The 22241-nt window shown below is 53.2% G+C and overlaps 1 protein-coding gene across 45 annotated transcripts in view; it reads left to right on the forward strand.

Moving 5' to 3' along the window:
- The first annotated feature begins 214 nt into the window (after positions 1–214).
- Positions 215–22241, forward strand: part of NFASC (neurofascin) — a 96228-nt gene continuing 74201 nt past the window's right edge. For 35 of the 45 annotated variants that reach the window (XR_012584354.1, XR_012584356.1, XR_012584353.1 and 32 more), the window contains exon 1: positions 215–313. The gene's annotated coding sequence lies outside the window, so the exon portion shown is untranslated. Of the gene's footprint in view, positions 314–565; positions 896–1077; positions 1138–16853; positions 16960–18073; positions 18402–22241 lie in introns of those variants that run through there. The other 10 variants (XR_012584355.1, XM_074564228.1, XM_074564261.1 and 7 more) reach the window with 8 other exon arrangements.

Consider the following 22241-nt stretch of genomic DNA (forward strand, 5'->3'; position numbering starts at 1 on the left):
CCGGTTATCCCGGTTTGGGCTTTTCTTGCCCGCGGGGAACTTTTTTTTTGGGGGGGAGGCGGGGGTAGAGGCGGTGCCGGCCGGCAGCGCGCTGCGGGGCTGCAGCTGCTAATTAACGGCGCTGCTAATGAACCCCTCCCCCCTGCCTTACACACACCCCCGTCCCCGCCAGACTCTGCCTTCCTCCCTGCCTCCTCTCGGGGCGCGCTCGCCCGCCCGCCCGGGAGCGCGCAGTGCGGCGCGGCCGCGCCCGGGAGCGCGCAGTGCGGCGCACCGAGCCCCGGCTGCGGCGAGCCCCGCCGCTCCCGAGCAGGTAAGCGGGGCCGGGGGGGGGGAGGTGTGGGGTGGGGAAGGTCGGTCACCCCCTCCCGGGGGGATGCTCGGGTCGGTCCGGCCGCGGCAACCCCGGGGCTGTGGCTTGCGGGGGGGCGGGATTGGCCCCGCACCCGCATGGCCGGGTTGGGACCCCACTGCCTGCGGGTCCCCCCCCCCGCCCGGGTTTTTCCCTCCGCCGGGCCGGAGCCGAATGCAGGGGCGAGCTGGGTACCGGGTTCAGGCATGTGACGGGGTTTTGGCTCTTACGTCATGACATCGTGTCTATGCGTGTGGTAAAATCCTGATGTGTCAGTCCGGGGGGACGGGGTGCGGGAGGGGAAGCGCAGCCCGGGCAGGGACCTTTGTGTGCCAGGGCATGTTTCGGTCCCCGAACGCTGCTGGGGAGGAAGGCTCGCTCTGCGGGCAGGCTGCACCCTGCGCCTTCCCTCTCTTCGGGGCTGGATCCCTGTTCTCCCTCTGAAACATCTTGGGCTGGCGAAATACATCAGCGAGGCCCCTTTGAAAATACCAGGGTTGCGATGCTGCGTTGGACGGAGCCGGGCCTCGCCGGAGAGCAGCGGTTAGTGCCTGCCGTATTTTCAATCTGCGTGCTCCGGCTGTGCCTGCAGAGCAGCTCCCTGCCATCGATCAGGCTTCTGGAGGTGGGGAAAGTGCTGAATCATTTGTACTCCCGGCTGCACAGGCGGTTCGGCTCTTCCCCATCTCCGGGAAACGCTCAGAAATGGGCTGCAGGGGCTGAAGGCAACTCTGCGGCGTGTGTGTGGCCGGGGCCGAGGTGGGAGTCCTGAGGGCCTGGGAGAGGTACGGTGTGGCCTGAGCACAGCGTAATATCTTCTCCCGTGGCCTTAGTTGCTCCTTGGAGGAGAGGGCACAGGGAAGGCGCACGCTTGCATCTTGGTGAGGCCTCCGGACACGGTACTGCGGGGATGGGGGGGGGGTTATGGGGCGTTGGACGGAGGTTTCCTCCTGAAAATCCTGTCCCTTCAAAAACTGGGAAAGGCATGTGGGGCTTGCTGCTCGGAGAGGTTTTTCTTTTCCCTTTTGAATAGTGTCTTTGAGATTCATTTTCAAGGTCGGGTCCTTGGAATAGCGTGTGGGCTATGGAGTACTTCTGAAAGTCAAACAGGGATGTTTCTGTCTGCTTTTCGAGAGAGAGGCAATGTGAAGGGGCAGGGGGACACGTATATTGCAGGAAAACTGGGAATACTGAAATGCAGACCAGATGCCTGACGGTTTTAAGATGGATACTGTGGTGCTGTCAGTGTTTCCGGGGTGCTCCTGTCAGATACCGAGGACAAAAGCAAGAATCCAGTGACTTTTATTGAGATGCTGACTCCTTTATTGTTGACCGTGTTTCTGTAAAATGTCTACCCTTTGGCAGACAGCTAAATTGATCCTCAGCGTGACTGCTTTGTTTCCAGAAAACTTCTTTGCGTGGCCTACCTTGAAAGATAACTGCTCGAATTCAGCATCGCATTCTTTCTATTTAACAGCTTCAGGCCGGGCCCTTGCTGACTTTTCCTTTTTTTTTTTTTTTGTGTAGCTGTAATGTGAGTACAGCATAAATAATGCATGGAGGTCTTCTCAGCTGAACGAGGATGGGCTCAAGTTGTTAAATTTGAAAATGGACTTTGTTTACAGGGGTTGAGACCTGGGGACAGGCTTTGTCTCGCTTGAGCTAAAGCTGTGTGTTAGGGCCGGCTCTCGTAATAACAAAGCTCCAACATCATCTTCCGTAAGTCTCGCCAGGGGTTACTGCAGGCCGCAGCGTTTCCCGAGTTGTGTTGCCTTGGCCGTGGCTGGGGATCTGATTTAAACTAAGTCAGTCAATCCAATCATCTCTTCTCCCAGCTAATGATTAAATGGAAAATATCCTAAGCTCTCCAATGGTATTAATTCATAATGAATTATTTGCCTAGCCGTGATCTAATTGTCTTCGTGGGTCTTGTGCATAAAATCGATGCTGCCGCTGGCAAAGTGCCACCGCAAAGGCTTTCTGCAGTGCACAAGCGTCAAAGATGGTCAAATGCCTTTAATAATAACAGCAAGAAATGAAGTCTCGTTCTTCGTATCTGTGTTCCTGCCAGCTGTCTGAGACCCTGCGAGGAGGCCACTCGCGCGAGCGTGTAGGTCTCCGTGTGGCTGGAGGAAGGAGGGCACCGAGTCTCGTGGGCGAGCTGCCGGGTGCAGCCCGTGCGTGGGGAGCGGGGAAGGGGTTGAGCTCGGGTGTGAGCGGTAACGTGTCGATGTTGTGTGGCGGGGACTGAGTGGGAATAGAAATGGAAAGCTGTAAATGCAGACCCAGGCAGCTGTTGGCGCTGCCTGCGGTCATGAGGAAGGGAAGAATGGACGTAGACAGGAGGCAAAGGGACCTTTGTTGGTGCTCGGGTCAGGCTGACGGGAAACAGTAAATAGGTGGCTTTTAAAGTAGTTTAACTTTCCACTGAAACGATTTTTACTTCCGATGCTCTGTTTCAGGCCTGGTCGGGTGACCTGGTGTCCTTGGGAGAAGGCTCGCTGGGTGAATTATTCATAGGTACCAAGGACCTTGCCAGATCTGAATCCGCTCTCCATTCCTGTCTTCTGTTTAACCCCACTTAGCAGAAATGTGGTAGTTATGGGGTCTCTCTAACAAAATACGGTCTGGATAAATGTTAGTGTTTCTAGAAATGGAGCCCGCTTGGGCAGAGCAAAGGTTGTACAGGTTATTCAGAGCCTCAGAGTGCGTTGGCTCCGTCTTGTTCTTGGTGTGCCCTGGTAAGGAGGAGCCCTCAAGCAAAGGGTTTGCATTTGAGATTGTGTAAGAAATCTGGGGAAATCAAACAGCTGGATTCCCAGGATACATCTGCGGTTCGGATGTTACCTGTGAGCCTTTGGCAGGAGTCGCTGAATTTCTTCCTTCTTTGTACAGAAGTAGCGTGTGTGTGTTGACTTTTGTGGGGTTTTAATTTAGTTGTCTGTGCACCATCAGGATCTCAAATCTCATCAGCACGTAACCTTATATGCAGATAAACTTGAATGGCAAGGCAGAGCTGCTTCATACCTATTGTTACAGGACTTCAGGGAGATGTGAAATCCCCTGGTTTCCGCACAGTTGTGAACCTCTGCCTGTTTAGGTGAAATAAGAATGCAGCTGAATTGTGAGGATTTAAATCCATTACAGTTGCTTATAGAAAATCAGTTTTTGCTTGAATTTGAATAAAAGCAAAGCCTGGGAGGAGACTTTTAAAAAATCCGAGAAAGAAACCTAAACTCTGGTACTTCCCCTTTGAATCTTTGTTGTTCCTTGGGTTTCATTTGCCCTTATCAAAATATTCCCTTGCATCTCAAAACCGAGCAGGCAGCTCAAACCAAGGATTGTATTCAGTTACAGTTTTTGAAAGGCTCTAGCAAATCTTGTCAGAGAGGTCTAGCTTGTCTCCCTGCCCTGTGGGTAACTCCTTTCAAAAATAATTTTCCTTATTTTAAATGTTGTTGGATGACTTCTGCTCTGTCTTCTTTTTTTTTTTTCTTTTCTTTTTTTTCCTCCTGCTGAAGCAGGTCATCCCTTCATTCTTTCTTTTACCTTTGCTGTCGAGGATAATTGTTGCCCAATTTTAGAGATCCAGCTCAGAATGAACTTGCTAGAAGTTGTTTTTATGCTAAATAATCCCCCTCCCCCCCCCCTTTTTTTTTTAATCCAGATCTGAAAGAAACCATGCTGTGTTATTATGGATTAAAATAGAGGATTTAGACCTCGGCCCTGCTTATAGGGATCACCATTCCTAGTTAATGAGATAGGAGGAAAAGGATTAACAACTGAACAAATAGAGATGGTTTTGCGTGGCTAAACCAGGTAGAAGTTCCCAAGGATGCTATGCAGGGACAAGTCTTTGCCTTGCGCCTTTAGCTCCCCTCAGCTCAGTGTCCTTTGGATCTCACCCCATCCTCTTGCTGCCGGTGATAACCAACCGGGTCCTGTTCTCACTGTAGGAATGCAGCTTAGAGAGAACAGACCAAGGGCACAGGAGAGCAAAGCATCCTGCCCTGGCTGGGGGCAGAGCTGAACAAAAGACTGGGTACAGTCCTTGGGAATAGGGAATGGAGGCTTTGCTTCAAAAAGCAGCATCTGGAAATCCTTTGCTAGCATCACTCTGCCTCTGCTTCTGAAGTCCAAACTGAGGGCTGCTGACTTCTGAGGCTGCCAGAGGAGCATCGGCACTGGAAAGAAGGTGCTTTTGGTAGAGTCAAGGTTCAATCTGGTATGGTACTGAGCACCTTCCAGTCCCAGTGACTCCAGTGGAATCTGAGAGGGTCCAACAGCTTCATACGCAAAGGCCTGTGCAGTCCAGGGTGGACCCACCTCCTGCCAGACCCTGCTCCAATGGGCAGTGCTGTTCCTTGTCACAGGCAACAAATAATCTCATGTTCAAAGCATGACATAGAAAAAGCTGATAAATACTAGCATGGGCTGTCCTAGATGCTGCTTTCCCACCTTTGGAAGCAAATGTTGATCCTTACAGATGGCTAGTTAAAGGGAGCATAACCCAGAGGCTTGGTGCAAGGTGAACCTGGAGGTTCATTTGAATTCCTGGCAGGTTTTCTATTGGTTTATGCCTCCTTGACAGTAGATTTTGCTGTATTCCGGCATGAGGACTGATGGGTTCCTGCAGACATTCTAAGTCACAGCAAGCATGATACTGTCTCAGTGTCAGCCTGCATACTATATTTCTCCTGAAATGCCCTGGCACGGATGGGCAGGCCTGGCAGTTGCATTGTGAGCTGTGAGGTGAATATGAGTCCTTGAATCTGCAGAAAATGCAGTTAAATCCTCTTTCTGCTATGAAATGTTTACTTTTCCTAGTTATCCCAGTAACGTCAAGAAGCTCAAACTTAAAAGAAAATGTAGAGCTGTTAAAAATGAGGAGACCAGCTAAGGCACTGACCTGTTGCTCATGCTTTTCATTTATATTAAATAGTGTCTCTTTGAGGAGGAAAAGTGGCTTCTGTGTTCTAGGCGTTACTCAGAGAGCAGTGCTCTTGAACCAAGCATTCAGGCTCTGGATTTAATTTACTTGGTGTCCTGCATATGTTTGCTGCACAAGCAGGACGTTCACTCCCCGCTTTTTTAAGGTTTTTCGTCCCATGGAAGGTGTGTATTTACTGAAGAGACAAACAAACCTGTAGATGTTGGTGCGTGCCTGAGAGAGCATCCCATCCCCAAATTTCAATGAGGAAAGGTGCTTAAAGGTTGATTTACTTGGCGTTAGCAAGAAAGAATGAAAATCGCCACGGGGCAGGGAATGATAAGGAAAGGAGTGTCCGCGGGTGGGAGACAGACCCGGCCCCCGCGTGTCCCTGTCGCTGTGCCGCGGGGCGCCCGGCCGCTCTCCAGGGTGCTGAACCGCCGCCCGGCCCGCGACCGAGGGGGCTCTGCAGACCCTGCGCGTTAGTCCTGCGGTGTTGATCTCCCTGGTGCTCCTTCTGTCATAGAATCACAGAATGATTTGGGTTGGAATGTACCTTAAAGATCATCTTGTTCCAGCCCCCCTGCCATGGGCAGGGACACCTCCTACTAGACCAGGTTGCTCAAAGCCCCATCCAGCCCAGAACACTCACAGGGATGGGGCATCCACAACTTCCCTGGGCAACCTGGGCCAGTGTCTCACTACCCTCAGAGTAAAAAATTTCTTCCTGATGTCCAACATATATGCCCTTGTAAAAAGTCCCTCTCCAGCTTTCCTGTAGGCCTCCTTAAGATACTGGAAAGCTGCTAGAGATACTGCTTAAGATACTGGAAAGGCTCCCTGGAGCCTTCTCTTCTCCAGGCTGAACACCCCCAACTCTCTCAGCCTGTCCTCACAGCAGAGGGGCTCCAGACCTCGCAGCATCTCCATGGCCTCCTCTGGATCCACTCTAACAGGTCCATGTCCTTCTGATGTTGGGGGCTCCAGAACTGGATGAAGTGCTCCAAAACTGGATGAAGTACTCCAGGTGGGGTCTCATGAGAGCAGAGCAGAGGGGCAGGATCACCTCCCTTGGCCTGCTGGAGACGTGCTGGAGAAGGGATAACACGCATAGGTTGGAACAAGAGGATGAGGGGGAATGGGGGGGAGGGGATACCTCCCTTCCCCCCTTAGCATGGGTGTCCAGCAGTAACATAGGTTACCCAGAGGGGCTGGGTGGTCTCCACCCTTGTTGGATGGGTGTTTTAAAGACCTGTCTGGATAAAGCCCTGAACAATCTGGCCCAACCTTATAGCTGATCCTGCTTTCAGCTGACGGTTGGACTAGGTGACCTGCTGTGGTCCCTTCCAAACAGAATTGTTTTGTGATCCTGTTACCTTAAGGGTTTTCACCAGCAGGAAACAAAACAAGCTGCTCCCTCTCTGCATTGCTTTGAGAACCTTTTCTCATATACAAAGATTGACTACCCATCCTCGTATCACTGTGAAGCAGTTTTTATTGGATATTCACAACAGCTTTTATTGGATGTTCAATAGCCTGAGGCTAGGAGGGAGGCAAAGAAATTGCAGCACTCCCTTCTCACCCAACAAAGTGAAAAGGTGAAGACCAGCCCTGACTCTTGACTTGCTCCTGGAAGATTTACACATAGTCTGCTCAGTTAATGAGGAGCTGCCTGTGCTCTGGTGTGTGAGTGGTGGTAAATGTCACTCTTCCTCAAGCAATTTAGATTATTAGTACTTGGAGCCAGCTTGCATCTTGTTCCACAGGCTCTTAACAGTTCCACAGTAGGGTATGGTACCACCAGCCGCCTCGCATTTAATTACACAGCCCTGTTTGTGATAGCTGGGAGAGTTACTAATATGCCTAACAGCACAGCGTGGCTCTGCAGTTGATAAAGACACATCTGTATGCTGAGCTCTACCCTTATTGAGTTAAGGGCACAGAAAAAGCTCTCTTTCTTGCTGTCACTTAAATGGTGTCAGGATTCGTGAAATCTTGCTTTCAGATTCCTACCAGACCCAGCAACAAAGCCTGCTTGTTGCAAGCTCATTGGCTTCTGTTCGAGTCCCTGTGACGTGTTCACAGATGTGTGCAGGCAAGTGGGAGGGAGGGGGGAAGGAGAAAAGTGATGCTTTGTTGCCATGCACGTGTGACAGCATGCATGGGACCCCTGAAGCTCCTCTCGGGCCAGCCCTCCTTTCATGACACGTCTGGCATGCCCCAGACCATGTTTTGGCACTGTCATTTTCAGCAGTCTGTCTGTAGTTGAATTGCAAGTCTTGCAGTGTGTCTGGGGACTGAAATCTTGTTTTATTTTTACTTCTCCCATTGCAAATTCAAAAGAGTGTGGCTAGGTAGGATTTGATGCCCTCTGCAGTGAAGCTGTGTATGTGAGCGTGCACCAAGAACAACCTCTTGAAAACCAGATCAAATCAACTTAATAAATTGATAATCCTATTTCCTTCTTCCACTATACTGAGTAAATTTGGATTCTAATGTAAAATGTCTTAAGACTGAACTTTCTGTCGAAACCAACTGCTCCTTCCTTTATGCCCAGAAAATCTGAATATATTAATAATATATTAATTTATACAAAATAGACGGGCTGCACTTATTAGAAGACAAATATGTGTACAGGAAAAGTGTCCTTCAAAATATTACGTTGCATATCACAGCCTGACATGTCTTATTGACAGCTCTGGTATCCAGATGCCAAAGCCCGCAGGGTTTTATTTGCCAGCAATATCAGCAGCTGGGTCCACAGCTATGTATTTTTGGTTGACCTCGTCTGAATTCTCCTGGCCACGGTGACAGCTGTGAGGCTAATCTGGCTTGAGCCCAGTATAGCAGGCTTCTCTCTAACGTTGTGTTTCATGGACTCCACTTTCCTTGTCTGCCTTGCGACTCTAACCTTCCTCTCCAAATAGACCAACCTTTCTAGAGAGCCTTGGTTTTGGAAGGGAGGTGGGACTGGTTCCTGTGAGTGCCAGGAGATGCCCTGCGGAGCTCTAAATGTTCCTGGCAGGCTTTTTACTCAGGAGATTGCTCTGTTTGCTCAGCTGTAATGCTTCTTGCTTCCCCCTAACTTGCCTTGCAAGACAAACAAATGTGAATTATGTTTATGTCCCTAAAACGCCCCCGATCCATGACGCAAGCTAATATATTTAAGAGACAACTTTATCACAATTAAGAGAGGAGTTAGGGACTTACGTAAGAATAAATACATCTCTGACTGCAGAGCTTGGATCAAGAGGCTGAGGAAACAGGTTAGTTAAATTCAGTGGGGCGACTGGGATTGTCACTTCTGGGGAGGGGTGGCACTTCCCTGGAACGGCGTAAATGGGGACTCCCTCCAGTGAGTCTCAGCTCTCTCCTTGGCACCCAGTTGTTCCCAAGCACCTCTTATCTTGGGAATTCCCTTGCTGCTCTAGATGCTTCCCAAAGAGCAGGTTTATAATGGCAGTTTTATAATGTCCAACAGCACAGTCCTTTTGTGGAAATCAAACTCACCGTAACCCTGTGATGTAGGGTTGGGGTGGGGGGGAAGGGCAGGAGCTCTTGGTTGAAGGGACTAGTCAAAGCAGGAGAGCCTGAGAATGAATTTTAAATAAATGTATTGCCTCCTAGACTCAGCAAACATATAATTAACAATAAGATAACAGGGTGGCTCTACAAGGCAGCTAATCGCATTTTCAAATGTCAGCTTGTCAGCTCTTATTTAGTCTTCACTCAATCTGGGCTTTGCCAGAGCAGCGTCTGGGTTTAAATGGCATTTCCGTCTCCTGGCACCATGGAAGGATCTTCTCCTTCCTTGTCGTCAGAAATCTCTGCTAGCTCCAGCTCCTGGTTTGCTTCACCTTAGGTGTGGTCTTTCTTGCTAGAATATGATATTAGTCCACTGGTTTACATGAAAAAAATTAAATAATAAAAAAAGGCTTTGCAGGCGTAGAAAAAATAACACCACAAACAATAGGAGACAGCCCTGCAGGCTGCAAGGGCTTGCAGTACATCAGCTGCCTGAGAAGGTCTTGCAAGCGCTTTCCTCTTGCTACAAGTGATAAGATACCACGATGCGAGATGTCTGTGCGGCTGCCCTGGGCTCCACACCTTCCTTGGCTCGCTGCTTGTAGGGGCCATCAGTGGGGATGGCTCCACCTGGGCTGCTGTTACGTGGGCTTTGTGACGCAGGCTTCTGTTTGCTGATGTCAAGGTGGGAGCTGGCGACGTGGGGACAACCTGAGATTCCTTGGATGGGAAGAAAATCGTGTCACCTTTGCAACTTGCTGACTCTGCTGCTGACAGATAGCTGAAAAGCTCTGTGCTCTCCTGCCAGTCCTCTGAGTAACAGCTGGTGCTTTTGAAACTACACGAATTTAAGGTCAAAGAAGTGTTGGGATATATGATCCCATAGTAAAGGTTGTTTCACAGGAATGACAGAGACCTCTAGAAGGGGTAATAGCCCTCTTTCTTTTCAGCCCTTTTATTTTCTTGAAATGGCCACTTAATTGATGTTCCCTGAGCTGAGGAGGTGGAGTGGGGTTTCTGGCCTTGTGCTGACACCCTACAGGCGTGGGTGCTGCGTGGGTGCAGGGTATCATCCCAGATGTGAGGGTACCTTGGCAAAACTCAGCCCCTGTGGAGAAGGCTGATGTGTGACCGCAGGCAGGAGCTGGGAAAGGAGCACAGGGACATCCCAGGGGATCCATCCAGGGGAGGGTGAGGAGCCGCCTCCCCGGCCCCTCGACAGCCTCCCCGTGCCAGGCAACTCGCTTTGCTGTGTTTCTGGTCCCCATCAGCGTAAGCGCCGTAGGAAGCGGCGCAGCAGGTTGCTGTCGTGGGAGGGCGTTTAACCTGCGCTGCCCAGCGCGGCCGTATCATGGCAGGGATTAGCATCACCCTCCTGCGTGAAGCAGACAGCGCTCACGCCGTGTCAGCTCCAGCCACACATCACAGCAGCATAGAGTGAGCAGCACCGTGTCACTTCCACTCAGCACAGCCGGGGACGGTGGCCTCGCAGCTGACCAGCAAGTAACGCCAACACCGGCCCCCCCTGCGCCAGCCTGAGCCTGTGATAAGTAGGGAAATGGCACTAATGAACTTTTCAGTGTCTAATCCCTGACATGCTTAGGCAGGGGTGGGTTGACTTGACTTAAGGATGGCTCTGGACCGCCTGCGGTGGCAGAGAGTGTCCGTGGAGCTAATGCTGCCTACTTAAGGCTTGGAGGCTGGGAAGTGCTCTGCATTAGTGTGTGTAGTCACGCCGGGGGTGGCTTGTCGGGGACGAGCGCTGCCCTCCCTGCCCTGCAGCTGGCTGTGGGCGTACGAGGGCCAGGCTCCAGCATGAGGTGGATCAACCGGCAGGAGAGCAGCAGAACTTTCAGTTCCTCCTAATCCCTCAAAATCAGACCTCCTCTGTGCACCGCTCCTCGCTTCACTGCAGCGCCAAACTCCGCGCACAGCCTCGGAGCAGCGCTGTGGGAAGGGAAGGGGGTGGTTTTAAAGCACAAGTCCCAGCTCTGTGCTCAGACATCCAGGAGGGACTTAAGCCGGTGCTCTGGAAACCCTTGGAGCTGGTGGCCCTGAGCAGGGAGGTCAGGGTCCCTGGGTATTTATGGCCTTTCCCAACCTCCCAGCCATCCCTGGCAGCGACGCCCCATGAGACTCATCGTCCCCAGCTCGGTGCAGGGGAGGATTTTGCCTTCGTGACTGCTCTTGATGGAGCAGCCCTGTGCGGAGTGACGGGGCTGCAGGGTGAGAGCGCTGAGCCAACCGCAGGCACCTCGTTCAACCTTCTTGTGGTCACAGCCTTGAAGACAAAGCAACTGAAAAGAGGATTTCTGAAAGTTATTTGCTTTGCTTTCTCCACATTTCAAGGTCTGGTTCCATCCTCTGTTACTGCAGGATTGTTCCCTAAAACACAGCTAAATAGGGATTGAAAATATTCCATAGGACAAAACCAGAAGTCCCTATTCTAATCCCAGCTCTGCTACCAGCAGGCTGTGACCCTGAACCAGCCCTTTAGATACGCTGCCTCAGTTTCCCCTTAGGTGGGTAAGGAGGATTGTCCATGTTGTGGGAACTGGTTTTCTCATGTCAAGAATCCTTGAGGCCCTGGGCGAGCAGGAAATATTTATTCTGTGGGCTGTTGAATGCTTTAAATCACTGCCTTTGCCTGGCTCAAGTCAACATACGTCAATCAATTTGCAATAAATCCTGGCTCTCAATCAGGAGGAGCTCTTTCAAAATCAAACAGAGCAGGCAAGCAGCAGGGATGCGGTACGTGCGCAGCCATGGAAGTTACATGCCAGAAAGCAAAAGAAAAAAATGCTTCTCTACAATGGAAATGCAGTTTCTGCCTGATGCTGCCTATTGTCCAGTAAAAAGGGGTTTGTTGGGCTGCGCTGGCGACTCTCCTGGTATTGATTCTGAACAGATGCTGAGATGCGGGAAGGCAGATGGAGCCCCGCAGCGCAATTACCTCCCGCGATGGGGTGGGCAGCGGTGGCCAGCTGCCACGTGGGGTTGGTGGGAGGGCTGGGGTCTGGCCCGGGCTGCGATGAGCCTTTCCCCACCATCCTGCGGTGGGAGAGGCTGCGGAGGAGATAACACAGTCCTGGTCTCGGGCGAGTGGACCCGACACCTGACTAAAATCCTAATTGTCCCAGTGCTGAGGGACCCCGCGCCGCGCAGAGCGATGTGTGCCACCATCTTTCTATTTCTGAATTGTAATCTGTGACAAATCCATAGTCGTCTTCAGCATTGGGCTCTAGAGGGCTTTTGGAGTTGCGTTGCCATCAGAGTGTGCTCGTGGTTAATTATAGCCCCGTGCCAGCAGCTGTGGCTCCCGTGGATGGAGGGAGGGAGCAGCGGGGACCACTGCTGCTGGATGGAGCAGGATGGACCTGAGCACTCCCAGTACAGCCTGGGCTTCATCCTGCTGCTCTGACCGCATCCTTGGCATCTCTGTGCACATCTGGGCTGTGGCCAGTGGCCGAAATCCCATTCTCAGGTGCTTTTTGGGTGCAAAGGACCCAGAGGGTCCTGCCCTGCAGCTGAGCATCGGGATGGGAGCCGGGGGGTGGATGTGGGATGCGGACAGGGGTTTTGGTGTGAAGAGTTTCTAAGCTAGAAAAGATAATTGAAATGAGAATACAGCTACAGCTGGGATCCTGGTAGCAGAGTAGCAATGCGTCAAGAGCAAGTTAAAGATGTACTAAGCTGTTAATTGGGACTTCTGGAGGGTTTTTAGAATCCAGCCTCAAGTGTTAATCAGGCAGATAAAAGGCATCTTCCTCCTGGTGAGGAGCTGAGGCAGGAGAGGAGATGACTTGCCTTTAGCCATGGGTAAGATGGGAATTCCTGGGTTTCACACTATATTCCTACCCCTTCCTCATGCTTCCTTCTCTGAGTTACGGCAGTCTGTAAGCTTGCATGAAGAAAAGTGATCCTGCCTGACAGCAACACGTCCCGCTGTCTGCGCGGCCAACAGCTTGTGTGAAATCCTGCCTCCCCCCATAAAAAGGGGCAGCAAACAGGACAGCAACGCTCAGAAACTGCACCAAGCACCAACCGCAGAAGAAACCAACTGCTCTTCCTCCGCAGTTCCCTTCGGGACAGAGGCAGAAGAGGAACAGGGTTGGTTTGTTCTGGCCAGAAACTTTGTGGGATTGTCAGACTCACGCTGTGGGACCATGCGGGAGGTTTGCAGGGCTAATCAATCAGAAGGCAGCACTATGTTCGCTCTTGCGTGCTGCCATTTCAAGGAACATGAAGGGCGTCTTCTTTAATAAACAGCTTTATGCTAAGTTCGAGTAGTTTCCTAGCTGCTGCCCTGGGCATGTTTAGTCCCTGATACAGCACCAAGCCCGAGCTGCAAAAGGAGCTCAGGGCTTTCCCTGCCATCACTGCTGGCTTGTGGGTCCCCACCCCATGGAAAAACTCATCCCATCCCCTCCCCAGCAGCTAATTATCTCTGAAACATGACCAGTTCTAAAGGCCTGTCGGGGCTTCTCTGGGGGGAAAGAAGAACCAGCTCCAGTGGGCTCTTCCTGCTCGGTGTAAGCCTGTAAGCAATCAATGGGATTTCAAGGGTCCTGAAAAGAGAACATGGCTCATCTTCCCTGGGGAGCCTTTATTCATCCTCATTATTCCCTATCTCCCAGGCCTGCAGCTTGTGCTGTCCCCAACTTAAAGCAATAGAGATATTGGCCTGAGTTAATCCCCAGTGATTTCATTCATCTTTGAGCAGGGATGGATTTTTGCTGGCAACCAGCCCCGCTTCCGACCACCTGCCACTGCTTTCAGTGGCATGGCTGAGGCCGTCGCCTCCTGCCAGGCTTTGCGTCTCGTCCTCCGCACCTCTGTAACGCGCTGTCTGGGCCGTCCGTCACCGAGCAGACAGCGTCCGCTATATGATGGGAAATTTTTCAGACTGCAGTGCTGGCAGCGCCCTGCTGCTGTCTGGAGCCGTGCGGAGAGCAGATCTCTCCGGCTGCTTTTGTGCCGTGAGGATGATGGTGCTAACGTGCGCTGTGCATCAGCGCGTCCCGTGGGAATACGCTGCGTTGTAGAGGTCGGGAGGGAGGATTATCCACAAAGGTTTGGTGGCTCGCTCTCCAGGGTCAGCGTAATGTCCTGGGGGTGTCACTGGGAGATGCCACCCAGAGGCTGCAGCCTCCGCAGCCCGCGGAGGGATTGCAGACGGAGCCAAACCCGCTCCGCTCCCGCGGGGGGAAGGGAGGATGCTGTGGCCTCACCAGGCTGGGCGCAATGGCATCACCAGACCTAACAATTCAGGGCATCTGGCGAGGTTTTGTGTCTCTGGGCGCTGTGAAGTCTGGCATCCTTGGCAGGAGGAGCAGTTCTGCTATGCCAAACCCCTAAGGCAGTGTGAAAGGCGGAGGGTCTAGGGCGAGCGGCACGGCCGGCAGCGAGAACGTGCCATTATAGCCGGCCTTTTGCAGCGGCTGCTGTTGTGTCCCCTCCAGATGTGGCCCGTCAGCCTCATCCCCCACCTCAGCGGTGACGGAGCGGGCTGAGCCACCCCATGGCATGGAAGCATGGCTTCCACAGCCCTCTGCTCTGCTCCCCGTTCTCAACTGTAGCCCCGCATCGCCTTTAGTCTCTTTGATACCATGGTTCAGCTGAGGACCTGCATTAGGCAGTTCTTTGCAGATTAAAAGCAATTAAGTTTTTAAACTCAGATCTTACTTATATCTCTGTAATGCGTATTCTTCGAGAGGCTGGATCATGTTTTAATTTCACCAGATAGCAGGAAGGCATTGCTTGAATGAATGCAGGGAAAACCAGAGAGAAATAACTAGTCAGTCGGTAGGCGTGTGGCTTATGGTTTCAAAACCCGAGGCTTGGTCCTGCTCTCATTGTCCCGTTGCATTGGATCCCTTATCCTTCTCCCTTCCAACCCCAATTTTCTAGTGGTTTGAAATCTGTTTGGGTTTGCTGGCTTGCCCGTTGGGCATTGCCCAATCTCAATAATCCGGATCAGCAAGGCTGGCTCTGTAATTATCTCGGCAGCTCCTCTGGGTTAATGAGACATACAGACAGCAGAGTGGAAGTGAAAGCAGTTTGTGGTGGCTACTGTTCCCTTTGCGGGGGGGGGGGAAGGATTTGGGGGGGTTTGTGGCGGCTGAGGTGCGTTGTGCTTGTGATTAAATTAGCTGCCACAAATAACCTTCTGATCAGTTGTTTGAGGCTTAAAGTTATTAGAACGGTAATTGCTACTAAAGGGTAAGTTTTGCAGCACTGGGGGGGGGGGGATTGTGTGCTCTTGTTGGCGGAGATAAGAACATACCCCTTGGCATACGACATCCAGTGAGCGTTAATACCAACCACTTGGGAGACGGGAGCCAGAAAACAAGGGAGATGTTGCTGTGTTTGCTCCGAAATATCAGGTTCTGGGTATATCTGAGCTGGGAGGAAGGTGCGTCCTTGGAGGGCACCTTGGGAAGCAAGAGAATTGAAGCGCTTGCTCAAAAAGGTGTCACCCGAACTGTCCCCAGGGCTTAGACCTCTCGGCACTGAAGCACCTCCTCCCTGGAGGGCAGCCAAGGCCACAAAGACTTCTCTACTCCCACCCGTTTAATCAGGAAAATGGAAATAGCATTTTAATAAGATGGTAATGAAGTTGTGGATCAGATTCGTCGATTCCTCATTTGAAGCTACAAAGGGGAGCTTTGTTTTTTTTCCTTGGGTTTATCACTTCTGCTCTTGCCTGATTAGTCGTAATCTTCTGCTGTCCTTCACTGGGAAACTCCCTCTTTTATCCCCTGCAAAAGTCTATCCTTAAGTTCGTGTACGATCCTCCAGGGAAATCAGGCCACCTATATTTCATTTAGTGACTTCAAACAATTAACCTAACAAAGATTCCTCTCTCTCTCCCCTCCTTCCCCCATCTGTTTCCTAATTACCGCTGGAACTGGGATACACACGCAGACTCTGCCCATTTTTTAATTTAATCACCTCTCTCCGGTGTTTTGTGCTTGGCTCTTTAAAAGCTGTGTTTCGCTATTGGAGAAATAGTAAAACACGGGATGTACCACGAGGGCGAGTGAGCCTGAAAAGGGTCTCAGATTCAGACTTTTGGGGATTTTGTTCATGTTGGAGCTGGAATGCAGAATAACTTCAGCCCTTCTCGTGGATCGGAAAGCGTGGAGTCGTGTGGAGGGGACGGCTGAGGGACCAGGGACCCCGAGGAGGTCTCGCCCTGCTGCTCAGCCTCGAGCAGCTCCGGGATAAGCTGGGTTTTGGCCGCGGAAAGCATTTGTGGGAGGAGTGCCTTTTGCCGTTTCTCAGTTCAAGAAGGAAAAATCCCCCGTGTCCCTCTGTCCTTGTACAGGCTGTCCTGCCTGCCCCGTCCCGCATCCTTCGGAGAGCCCCGGCGTGCCATGGCCCGTGCCGTGCCAGCGAGCTCTCCCTTGCTGCGAGCGCAGTGCTGTTAAAGGCCCTTTGCGAGGATGGGGGAACCGGTGCATCCATACTGGTGTTACTGGGAGGAGGAGAAGTGCCCTGCGCTGGGGACTCGGGCTCTGTACGGGACCTAATGCCCGCGTGGTGCAGGCTTTGCTGCACCCTTCGGCTCTGGTTGCGGAGCTGGACGCGACCGCGCACTCCCAGCTCCAGGACCCTGCCGGCATCTTCGCTCCCTTCTCCCCCCGCTCCCTGCCCTCCTCCTGTCCCCCCCAACCCTTTTCTTCGCCCTCTCTTTTACCCTCCACTGTCCTCTGAGTCACCTTGTCTGCACCGTGGGGGACGCCATGAGGAAAACCTGTTCACGTCTGGCTGCTCAGCCCACGCTGTGGGCGCGTGGGAGCGAGCTGAGACGCGTCCGTCTCTCCCCCGCGCCGGGAGTCCCCCCGCTTCCCACCCGGGCACCCCTGCACCCCAGCAGCCATGGGGACACCGCTGCTTTCCCGGCAGCTGCAGTCTGGTTGGCAGAAAAGCATTTAACTCTTAGGGCTGCAGTTAATTGTTACGCAGGGCAGGACAGTTCAGGCCGCGCTGAAACCCGCTGGGAGGGAATTATCCTCTCCCTGGCTCTGAATGCCTTTGCTGCCATGCTCCGGGAGTTAAACCTGCAGCCGATGCTGCCGGTCGCTGCGTCTCGGGCATTGAGCCTCGCCGGGCTCGGGAAGGTCCCGCCAGCCGCGCCGGCAATGCAGTAAGTGATTCAGCAGAACGGCTGGAGCCAAGCAGGTCTGGGAGGAGGGTTCGGGAGCTGCTTTGCTCTATTTGCTTGTGCTCCGCCGTGTTCAAGCCTTGCCCATGTGTTGCGAGATGGCTGGGGTGGTGGATGATGGGTGCGTCGCCGTCCGGTGGGTGTTTTTGGGGGGGAGACCGTGTGCTCCCAGCGCGCAGCAGCTCGAGGCAGGACGTCTTGCACCGGGCACAGAGTCTCAAGGACGGTTGGTGTTCGGGAGCAGGGAGGGTCGGAGAGTTGTTTGGAGCTCGGTTGTGCAGCGTGCTCGGTGCTTTCCGCATTGCAAGAGCAGGACCTGGGAGCTCTAAGGGAATTTTCATTGTTTCCCACCCCGGCTGGTAGAAGGGCAGAAAAGCCCGTGCTGCCCAAAGCGTGCCCTCAGCATCCTCCTCGGCTTCTCTTGCTTAAACTGGAGGGATTGGCACTTCTCGGGCTGCTTCTTGTAGTTTGCAATAAATAACATTCTCTGCAGAGTCGGTGAAGTCTGCTTTTGGGGCATATCAGGACTGTGGCTGCAGGGCGAAGGGGGGTGTGTGTGCTTTAATTCATTCACTCTCTTGTGCATCCATTTGGTACCAGCAGAGTTGGCACCTGAGCAATCAAATGAGGCTCCCTGTGACTCCTCACTCTTCCGTACCTTCGTTGCCTCAGTTTCCATAGCTGTAAAATGGACATGCTGCTGTTGGAGAGGGGGGAAAATTGTGCTGAAACACAGGTGAAATACCTAAAAACTCCTGGCTAGGAAGTTTCCACCTGCAGGCTGGCTCCGGCATGGGTGAGATCCCTGCCCTGCCTCCTCGGCAGCTTCGCCCCGTGATGTACGGGTCTGTCTCCCCACCGCGGGTGCCGCTGCCAGCGGGGCTGGAACAAAAGGAAGCTGCATCTGGGAACAAAACCCCGTCGTACCGGCGGCGCTGGCGCCCAGGACACGGGGACAGGCCCTGGCTGGCACTCGAACCCGCTCCCTGCTGTCTCGGGCACCGGCGGGGGACAGAGTGGGTAGTGTCCTGCACCACAGCTCCTGCATTATTCATGGGGGAGAGTCCAGCAAGAGCAAGGAGGGAAGGGAGAAGAGAAGTCGGAGTTATTAATAACAGCTATTGTGCCTTCTCCCCTTCACCGGCCCGCAGGGATGGGTGGGCTGGAGATAACCCAGCCCTGTGTCTGGGGGAGGATGGGGAAAGGGTCTTGGGCAGCAGCTCGGTGATTTCTGGGCTCGTCCCTGGTTGCACCCGCTCCAGGGCTGGGGGCTGCTGGCGGAGCCGCGGGGCTCACGGCTCTGCGAGGGCTTAGCGCATCCGCCCCGGCACAGGGAGACACTGTGTGGTTGGGATAGAGGAGACGGAGAACATTAACCCGAGCGCTGAAGGGGAAAAACCGTGTCTTAAATGGGAAAGGCAAAGGTAGGCGGCTCTCTGCCTTTGGAGTGACTTGTGAGGAGGGGGCGGCGGAGGTGATTTTCTGTAAAAGCCTCGGATGTTGGGACGTTTGCAGGAGGATGGGCAGGAAAGCGCTGCTGTGTCCTGCTTGAGGGCTGACCGGTGCGTCCCGAGGGCTTCCCAAAGGCACGGCGTGCGTCACCTTGGGGCAGAGACCGGCCTGTGGCTCCGTCCGCGTGCGGCTGTCCTGCTGCGCAGCGGTGCGCTGAGAGCGGCCGCCGGCACCCACGCCTCCCTTTGCTCTTTCATTGCCTCATCCTGCCGTGGCTGGATGGTGCCTGGGGCGAGCTAGTTGGGTTTTGATCTCTATTATCGCAGTGTGTCTTTCGACTTTCTTGCTTTCTGTTCTTTTCCGAGTCAGGCAGGGATGACGTGGGCATCTAACCCCTTAATTCCTGCTCTCGGGGCTGCTTCTCACCGAGACGGCGCTGAATAACGCTGCTGCTGTGCCTGGGTGGAAACAGCCTGTTCCTCTGCAGGGGGGAGGCGCTGGTGTAAATATCAGCCTTCATCAGAAACATATGTACCTTTTGATTTAATTACGATGCTTCTTTTTTAATCCAGAGGGCTTTAGGGCAAGATGTAAAAGTGCTATCCTGACTTCTTGGGTCGCTAATAAGCTTTTTCTTTCAAAAAGGAGTTGGCGGCTCTGCAGTAATCTGGGTGTAAGCTGATTGTAGCCTCCTGCTCCCTCGCGCTGTGCTGGGGGTTTCTTTGGATCCAAGCTGGTGTGGGAAGGAGGTTATTCCAGAGCACCCATGGATTTTTTCCCCAGGGCAGGCGTCAAGCAAGTGGTCTGCTCCCGCATACCACGGCGGGGTCTGCCCGCAGCCCTGCGCTGCAGGCAGCCCCAAGGCGGTGGCAGGAGGCGTTAGAGCGCCCTGCAGCTTCTGGGCGCGAGGAGATGGAGATGATGGAGGTGAAACTCCGTGGGGAGGTGATTAGTGTCTTCCTCCCACAAACTGTGCTGGGCATTTTTCATTACTATTTAATGTCAGGCTTTGTCTGTTCTGCTTTGCCCAAACCCTCCGTGCACTGAGATGCTCCTGAGGCCCTGGAAAACTCTGTGCACGGAGGAGAGCGCAGCCAGCTGGGCTGGCTTTGTGCTTTGGAGGAATGCAAAAGGCATGTACAAGCTGGTGACCTGGAAATCTGCCTCCCTGCTCTCCTCCATCCGTCCAGGAGGACCCGTGAGCTGTGTGGTATGAGGAGGATATTGCATCTTCGTTGCCCCCAGCAATGGCTGGCACATCCCAGCACAGAAATTCAGCCTTTCCCCCCAGCCCTGCCCGTGCTGCGGGGAAGAAAACTGCTCTCTGAGCTGCTCCGGGTTTTGACACAGGCCGCATGGTCAGACGGTTTGGGTGTAATTGCAGCCACGTTGCTCTGGAGATGCTGTGTCGAGTTATATACATCAGTGGTACCTGTCTGTTGCTGTAATTTGATCTGATTAAAATGAAAACCTCTCAAAAGGTTGACTGGGAAACCTATCCTAAAAGCCCTGATAGCAACGGCTGTGTTTCAGTGCTGCTGGTTTGCTTCCAGAATATGCTCCATCAGACATCTGTTGGGGGGGGGACTCTCTTTCAAGGACCCAGAGCTGTCTGCAGGTCAGTCTCCCCCGCGTGTAGCTCAAGTCTCAGCCCCTCTCCTGCCGGTGAAGCATCTGAATGTGGGAAAGCAGAAACTGAAGTCTCTGGATGAGCTCAGTTTTGCTGCCTTTTGTCTTCCTCCTCCGGTTGCCCTGGCATCTTTCCTTCCACACCCACAATTGCGCAGTACCAGCGCTGAAAGGCAGGTCAAAATTATACCCCCCGGGCTCCATGCTGGGCTGCGGCCGTGGAGTTGCAACAAGAGCCATTAGTCACCCTGTAATATCTAGCAGGGATTTGCTGGGAACCGGTGAAAAGGGCGTTAACGCGTGGCAAGCTCTCCTGCATCCCAGCCATGACCCGGCGGGATGGCATTAGCATCCCCAGATGGAGCGGGACCAGGCGTGTCCCGAGGCTGACGTGACGAGCTGGTTGCGCTGCCGGCACTCGGAGTACGGCACATACATTTCCATGCATCCCTCTCTCTCTGGGAAGAATTTGCATAAAACTGTACAGAAAATAATTAGCATAAAATGGCTGAAATGAGGCTGTTGGATGGGTACCAGGCTCCCAGGGGTGCAGCGGGGACCCTGGGCAGGGCTGGCTCCTTCTGCCAGGGCTGGAGCAAACCCTCTGCCAGCTCCGGAGGGAAGGGGAGAAGCCGTCTCCGAGCCGCAGGGAAAACCAGCTGCCATTGGAAAACCAGCTCCTTGAGTTCTGGTGGGGTGGGAATGGCGAGGAGGTTTCCGATTTCTCAATCATCATGTAATTGTGCAGAACACGGTCCTTTAATTGAATCGACTTCTTATATATCCCGACTGGGTGTTTTCTTTTCCATGTCAGTTTATTTACTGCAGTAAGTGATGGGATTTCTCTGTCCCTCTCTAGTTAAACTGCCCGTGGGCGCGGGAAAGGGCTGTGATGGAAAAAAAGCAAGTAAAAGGCTGTGGGTGCCCGGGGGCAGAGGGATGGGGAAAGGGGGCGGCTCGGGGCTCCCCATAGCGTTGCTGCATCCCTGCGAGTCTCTGCCCGCAGCCTCAAGTTACCTTTTGGTGCAAGATCAGGTTTGGCATTTGGAGTAAAAAAATTAAAAAAAAATAAATAAAATGCAAATGGGTTCAGCAATCTCTGATGCGAGCGGCTCACGCTGGCTTGGGCTGCAACGGGAGCTGAGTTAGAGGAGCAGGAGACAGGGTCTGGAAGCAGCGGTGGGGGGACCAGCCTCTCTGCCAACGGCTCAGGCTCCCTTCAAGGAGGTTTTTCTTCTAATTAAGATCAACAACAACAAAAAAAGGCACTCAAACTGGTGCTTCATCACTGACATCGCAAGAAAGGTCTTTTTTCCTTTATTAATATTAAATTAACAGCCTTTTGCCAAGGGGAGCGGGGAGGAAGGTCCTCTGCCTGCCTGCTCCCAGGCAGGGCTGGGGGGGAGCACGCTTCGGAGGGCTTGTCGTAGCTCTCACTAATTTCTCATGAATAATTTTTGAGCTGGGGAGCGAATTCCCCCCCCTTTTTTTTTGCTCAGGAGGGCGTTTCTGCGCATGAACGCGGGTTGCTATGGCCACGCGCGAGAGCTGCGCTCCCGGGGGATGCAACCGAGCGGATGGGGAGAGCAGGGGGAGCTCGCGACCCCCAGGAAGGGGTCTGACGGTGACGTGCTGCAAGGGTGTCTGCTGCTCCAAACCATCCTGCTCCGATCCTGATGTCTGATTTAGTGACACTCTGAAGCCTAAACGGCTTTCATGCCTCCCCGTGTGCTCTGGGGCAGGGTTGGGTCCTGCACGCTTCATTCCTCCTTCATGGAAATCCTCATTTTTCCAAACTCAGAGCTCGCCTCTCTTGCGTTCCGCAGGATTTTGATGGTGGAAACCTGTTAGCTGGTTAGATGATTTGATTTATTGCCTCCGTAATTTAATCCTCTCCGTCCGGTTGCTGAGATGCTCGCCGCGCAGCTCGCATTTGGCGCTGGCTCCCCGACGTCCTTGTGCCTCCTGGTCCTTCTGCAGCGGGTTTGTTCTCCCCTTTCCACCTGAACCGGCGCTTCAGGCCACCTTTATATTTGGTCCTTCTCGTTCCGCAGGCTCAGTGCTGTAGGAAGCACGGCGGGCGGGAGAGGTGGGAGCCCCGATTCCTGCCTCTGCCCTGCCCGCATCCTGCGTGGAGCCGCGGCGTTGGGTTCGCTCCCGTTCCCTGAAACTCCACAGCTTTC

This window comes from Larus michahellis, chromosome 21 (genome assembly GCF_964199755.1).
Source record: "Larus michahellis chromosome 21, bLarMic1.1, whole genome shotgun sequence".
Lineage (NCBI taxonomy): Eukaryota > Metazoa > Chordata > Aves > Charadriiformes > Laridae > Larus > Larus michahellis.